Source organism: Cenococcum geophilum, assembly GCF_001692895.1.
Source record: "Cenococcum geophilum 1.58 unplaced genomic scaffold K441scaffold_43, whole genome shotgun sequence".
Taxonomy (NCBI): Eukaryota; Fungi; Ascomycota; class Dothideomycetes; order Gloniales; family Gloniaceae; genus Cenococcum; species Cenococcum geophilum.
In genome coordinates this window covers 636,804-642,946 of record NW_027137601.1, presented here as the reverse complement: position 1 = coordinate 642,946, position 6,143 = coordinate 636,804, and positions in this window count along the sequence as shown.

The window sequence follows — 6,143 nt, the reverse complement described above, 5'->3', positions numbered from 1 at the left end:
CCTATCTACATTACCTACCTATTTGTATTACCTACCTATCTATATTGCCTACCTATCTATATTGCCTACCTATCTATATTATCTACCTATNTATATTANCTACCTATTTATATTACCTACCTATCTATATTACCTACCTATCTGCATTACCTACCTATCTATATCGTCTACCTGTCTGCATTGTCTACCTATCTATATTACTTACCTATCTGCATTACCTACCTGTCTACATTACCTACCTATTTATATTACCTACCTATTTACATTATCTATCTATCTATATTGCCTACCTATCTGCATTATCTACCGGTCTATATCGTTTACCTATTTATATTACCTACCTATTTATATTACCTACCTATTTATATTACCTACCTATTTATATTACCTACCTATTATTTATATTACCTACCTATTTATATTACCTACCTATTTATATTACCTACCTATTTATATTACCTACCTATCTATATTACCTACCTATCTGCATCGCCTACCTATTTACATTATCTACCTATCTACATTGTCTACCTATCTATATCGCCTACCTATTTATATCTACCTATAGTGTCTAATTTAATTTAGGGGAGAGGTTAGCCTAATTAAAGGCTCTAATTAATTCAAACCGTTCTCTATAGCTGTTCGCTAGCTATATATTTAAATAGTAGTTATCTAAGGTACCTCCCTAAGAGGCCTTAATTTAATTTAATTCGGTAATAGGCTCTAGATTAATTTAATTAATTAATTAAATTATTTATAGTGTTTACTGGCTAGTTATTTAAACGGTCGTCATCTGGTTCTAGTAACGGTTATCTACTAGTTCTAGCGACGGTCGTCTAGTTCTAGCGACAGTTATCTAGTTTTGGCGACGGTTATCTGGTTCTAGCGACGGTTATCTAATTCTGGCGACGGTTATCTAGTTCTGGCGACGTTCGTCTAGTTCTGGCGACGGTCGTGGTTCTGGCGACGGTTGTCTAGTTCTGGCGACAGTCGTCTAGTTCTAGCGACGGTTATCTAGTTCTGGCGACGGTTGTGGTTCTGGCGACGGTTATCTAGTTCTAGCAACAATCGTCTAGTTCTAGCGACGGTCGTCTAGTTCTAGCAATAGTTCTCTCTTACCTGCCTACCTACCTACCTACCTACTTATCTGCCTACCTACTTATTTATTTACCTACCTACCTGCTTACCTACCTGCCTGCCTACCTGCGTTAGTATCTAGTTTAATTTAAGGGAGGAGTTGGCCTAATTAAAGGCTCTTATTAATTTGAATTATTCTCTATAGCCATTTACTAGCTATATATTTAAATAGTAGTTATCTAGGGTGCCTCCTTAAGAAGTTTTAATTTAATTTAGTAATGGGCTAATATTAAAGCTCTAGTTTAATTTAATCGATTAATTAATTAAATTATTTGTGGTGTTTGCTAGCTGGTTATTTAAACGGTTATTATCTAGTTTTAGCGACGGTTATCTAGTCCTAGCAACAGTTATTTAGTTCTAGCGATAGTTATCTAGTTTTAGTAATAGTTATTTAGTTCTAGCGATGGTTATCTAGTTCTAGCGACGGTCCTCTACTAGCTGCCGTTCTAGTACCTCCTAAGGTAGGGAGGATATAAAGAAGGATAAAAAATAAGGTAGCTGTAAAGGGGGTAACTTAGTAGAGGTATGTGCGGGGACCTAATATAGAGCTTTATATAGAGCCTCTATACGTAAAGCTTCGCGTAAAGCCTTATATAGAGCCTTTATACATAGAGGTTTGTATAGAGCTTTGTGTAGAGCTTCGTATAGAGCCTCGTGCAGAGTATCTATACGTAGAGCTTTGTGTAAAGCCTTTGTTGCAAAGCTTTATATAGAGCCTCTATCGTAGAGCTTTATATAGAGCTTCGTGCAGAGCCTTATGCAGAGCCTCTGTCGTAAAGCTTTGTATAGAGCTTCGTGTAGAGCCTCTTAAGTATATAACTTAAAAATAATATATTATATTACCTTAATTATATATTAAGGAATATATAAGTTAGTTAACTATATATTATTTAACTTTTAAATATATTAAGTTGGTTAATTATAGGTTAATTATAGGTTAATTACGTGTTATTTAACTTTTAAATATATTAAGTTGGTTAACTACGTGTTATTTAACTTTTAAATATGTTAAGTTAGTTAACTGTATGTTAATTACGCGAAACGCGCTTAACAAAGTCAACTTAAAACCCAGCCTGCGAATATTTTCCTAATGTACTTCGTCAGCTTTATAAGGAAGGAATTAGAGCTATAGGAACCGTACAAACGACTAAAATAAGACGTAAAGTAGTTAATAAATGGGAAGCCGAATAAACAAAGCTAGCTCTATACCTAAAAAAGGACCCTCCTAAGTATATTGATTGGTCGCTCGCAGATCTCAAGTTGGTATATTTAGGGCAGATTAAATAGGGGAAGTTGTATAGGAGACTTTTAAAAGACGGCTCTGTTATAGAGTTTGCCTAAAAGGACGCTAATGTAGTACTTTTTATAAGTATAGTTAATTTAGGTATGTTTGCCACCCAAAAATAAAGCTTTATGGATGGTGACGTTATATATTACTAGGTAGAGTCAAGGTTTAACAAATGCGACGACGTCCTGCTGCTATAGCGTCTAGAGCCTAATAAACGCGTAAAGTCTTTGGAAATAACGCTATAAAGGAACTCTTAATACTACAGTTCATTAATATATATAACTACTTTATAGGCGGCGTTAATTAAGCCGATTAACTAAGGTCTTATTATAATATATAGAGGACGCACTTAAAGTTATAGAAGCCTCTCTATTACTTCCTTTTTAATATAACTATTGCTAATTGCTATAAACTCTCTGCTAAATTAGTTCCTGGCTATTAGCCCACCCACAGCGCTTATAAAGCCTTCTATGATATTACGGGACAGGGGTAGTGGCTACAAGACGTATGTATTCGAGGAGTCTATAAGACGTTGCGCGATCGATCGTAAGGGTCGAGGGCGTAAGGAGGTGATATACCTACGCGTAGCTGATATAAGCTATACGCGAGGTGTACGCAAGAGCACGGGGCTCTCCTATGGAGGCCCCTGCGGTGGGGTTTTGTAACACTACCCCCCCTCCTATAGAGGCGGAGCTCCGGCGACGCTGTGGTTACTATATATATATAGAAGGGACACTTAGGGTATAGAAAAGAAGAAAGGGGGGTATTACTAAAGGCTTAAAATAATATTATATAATAAGGCTTGGTATCTAAGAATCTAACTAATTAGATAACTTTAACCGCCAGTTAAAGTTCCTAGACATTTTAACGATATTCCAGTTATATAATCGCACTTTACCGCAATCTAACGGTAATTTAACGGTAATTTGCCCCTACGTGGTAATATATAACGGTTTAACTCTATAAGGGCTCCTATAAAGGATTAGGTATAAAATCTCTACTTAGGCCTAGTTTTTATAGGTTCGCGTAGTAAAAGTCGCTAATTAGATCCTTTATATTTTTAAAGTCTTCCTATAGTTGCTATTTTAGCTAATCTATATTAAATCCTATATATATAGCTCTATAGTAGAGCCGTTGTCCTCTACCTTTGCTAAAGTATTTAGAGTTAATAATTCGTTTAATGGTTTACTCCTTATGGTTCTTATCTTTATTCTCGTCTCGGATTAGTACTAGTGGGGGTTTAGGCTATATCTGCCCTAGTAAGAGGTTAGGCTAGTAAAGGTATAGTAGCTATAGGTAAAATATAGGCTATATTCCGCGAGTGGCTAGGGTAGGTAAGAGCTCTAGCTTATATACGGCTCCCCTATTAATAACTTATTTAATTAGGTAGGGGCTAAGGTTCTTATAATTAAGTGACTTTATAGGCCTTTACGTAGAGATATTGCGTATATCTAGCCATACCTAGTCGCCAACACGCATTTCTGGTGGTGGCGTTCTATAATAGTCGGCGAAGTAGGCCTACTTTGCTTAAGCCTAGGCCATTTCTCCCTTATAGTAGTTAAGTAGATTTTTTATATGGTCTGTATGCTAGTTAGTAAATAATATCTTAAGGCGTTTTCTATATAGCAGTTTCTTATTAATAGGTTCTGGTGGTTTTATACTAGATTAGGGGTAATATTCCTTATTCGTAAAGAACAGGGTAAGTCCTATAGTAGTTAAGACGTAATTATTCGCTGCGAATTTACCTAGTAGGAGGTAATCTACCTAGTTATCTTAACTATAGGCGACTACCTGTTATAGGTACGCTTTTATACTAGCATTAGCGTTTTCCGGTTGCCTAGTAGTTTTATAGTAAAAGAATATAGATATCTTAACGGAGATACTAAGGCGTTAGTAGATTCGTCTCTATATATTAGAGCCGAACTATATGCCTCAGTCGGATATAATTAAGTTAGGTAACCTATATAATTAGTAAATTTCGCAGAGGAAGGCGTTAGTGACGTCGCTAACGGCTACGCCTTTAGTTGGGACGTAGTGGCGCTCTTTTATAAGTTGGCATATTATTATAAGGATGTTCTTATAGGTATAGCTATGTCGCTTATAGGGTGGTAGGTTAATAACGAAATCTATAGCAATATCTGCCCATTATCGTATAGGTATTAGTAGAGGGTGTAGTAATCCTTAGTACTTTATATTAAAGGCCTTAGCGCGCTTATAACCATAGCAGGCGCCTATAAAGCGTTTAACTAAGTCTATTATTTTAGGCCAGAAGTAGTATCGGCTAAAAAGCTTATAGGTTTCTCCTCTGCCTAGGTGTTAGCGACTCAGTCAATCAAGACATAAGCACGGCACGGGGGTCGCGCAAGCCTGTACAATTGGATTGTCTATAAACGAGAATCTAAAGCTAGAGAAAGAAAAGGAGAAGAAAAGCAGCGCCGGTCGAAGTAGGGTTCTTTTATGTGGTCCTTTAGTCACGTGACCGCAAAGTTCTGCCAAGTTCTGCCACCAAGTTCTGCCGTTTTCTGCCAGTGCTATAACACTAGGTAGCTGCTTAATTAAAGGTCGTAAGCCATTTAAATTAGTTACTGTTATAGATTTTTTGAGTTAGGGATAAATAGACGGCCTTTATAATAGAGCCTATTTTTTTTTACTTCTAAGGCTGCTATATTAATCTAGCCTAAGCTTTAGAGTTTAGTTAGTAGCATACGGGCGCTAGCGGTCTTTGCGGTAATAAGTTAATATAGTAATAGGTTAACAGAGGTGTTATATGCCGTAATAATAAGCTTATTAATTTCGGGAGGTAATTTTAGTTCTATAGTGTGGAGCTAAGGTATAGTTAGCTCTATTATAGGTAGTATACCTAGGGCCAAATTCCGTGCTTTTAGGATTGTCTGTTATTAGAACTAGTTATAAGGGTTATCTTTAGACTAAGGAAGGTCTTATAAGCGGCGTATTAGGCTATTAGGCTTAGTACCTTATACTTCTAGCCTATATATAATTTTAAAGTTAAAACTAGAGAGGAACTCGTTCCAGCGTGCTTAGCATTAGTTTAGCTATTTTATAGTTATAAAGTACTTAAGGTTACAATAATCCGTAAGGACTTTAGTTAGCTAGTTAGGTTTTACTAAGGAGAGTTCTAGTTAGAATTCCTTAAACGCTTATATAATTGCAAGAAGTTCCTTATTATAGATCTTATAGTTATATTCTTATAGTATAAGCTTAGANNAATAGAATGCGACTANGTANAGGAGACCGTTNTNACCTATCTANNANAGGANGCCTGCNTTAACGTAGTCTAAGNAGTTAGTCTTAAGATAGAGTTGTCGTCCTAGTATAAAGTAAGCTAGGATAGGTGCTTTAGTAAAAGCATCTTTGAGGTCTTAGAACGCCTTCTTGTATTTAGGCGTCTAGATAAAATGTAAATATGTTTTTCTTCCTTTTACGGAAAGGCCCTTTATTTGCATTATTGCTATAAGTAGTGCTATAACACCTAAGAAGTTATATATAAATTTTTAATAGAAGTTAGCAAAACTAAGGAAAGCTTATACGTCTTTAATACAGTTAGGGGTTTACTATTTGGTAATTATATATACCTTCTTAGGGTCTATACGGACACCCTTAGTAGTAATAATTAGTTTAAGGTATTTTACTTCTATAACTAAGAATTCGCACTTCTTTAAATTAATATAAAGTCCTATATCCCTAAGGCGCTATAGGA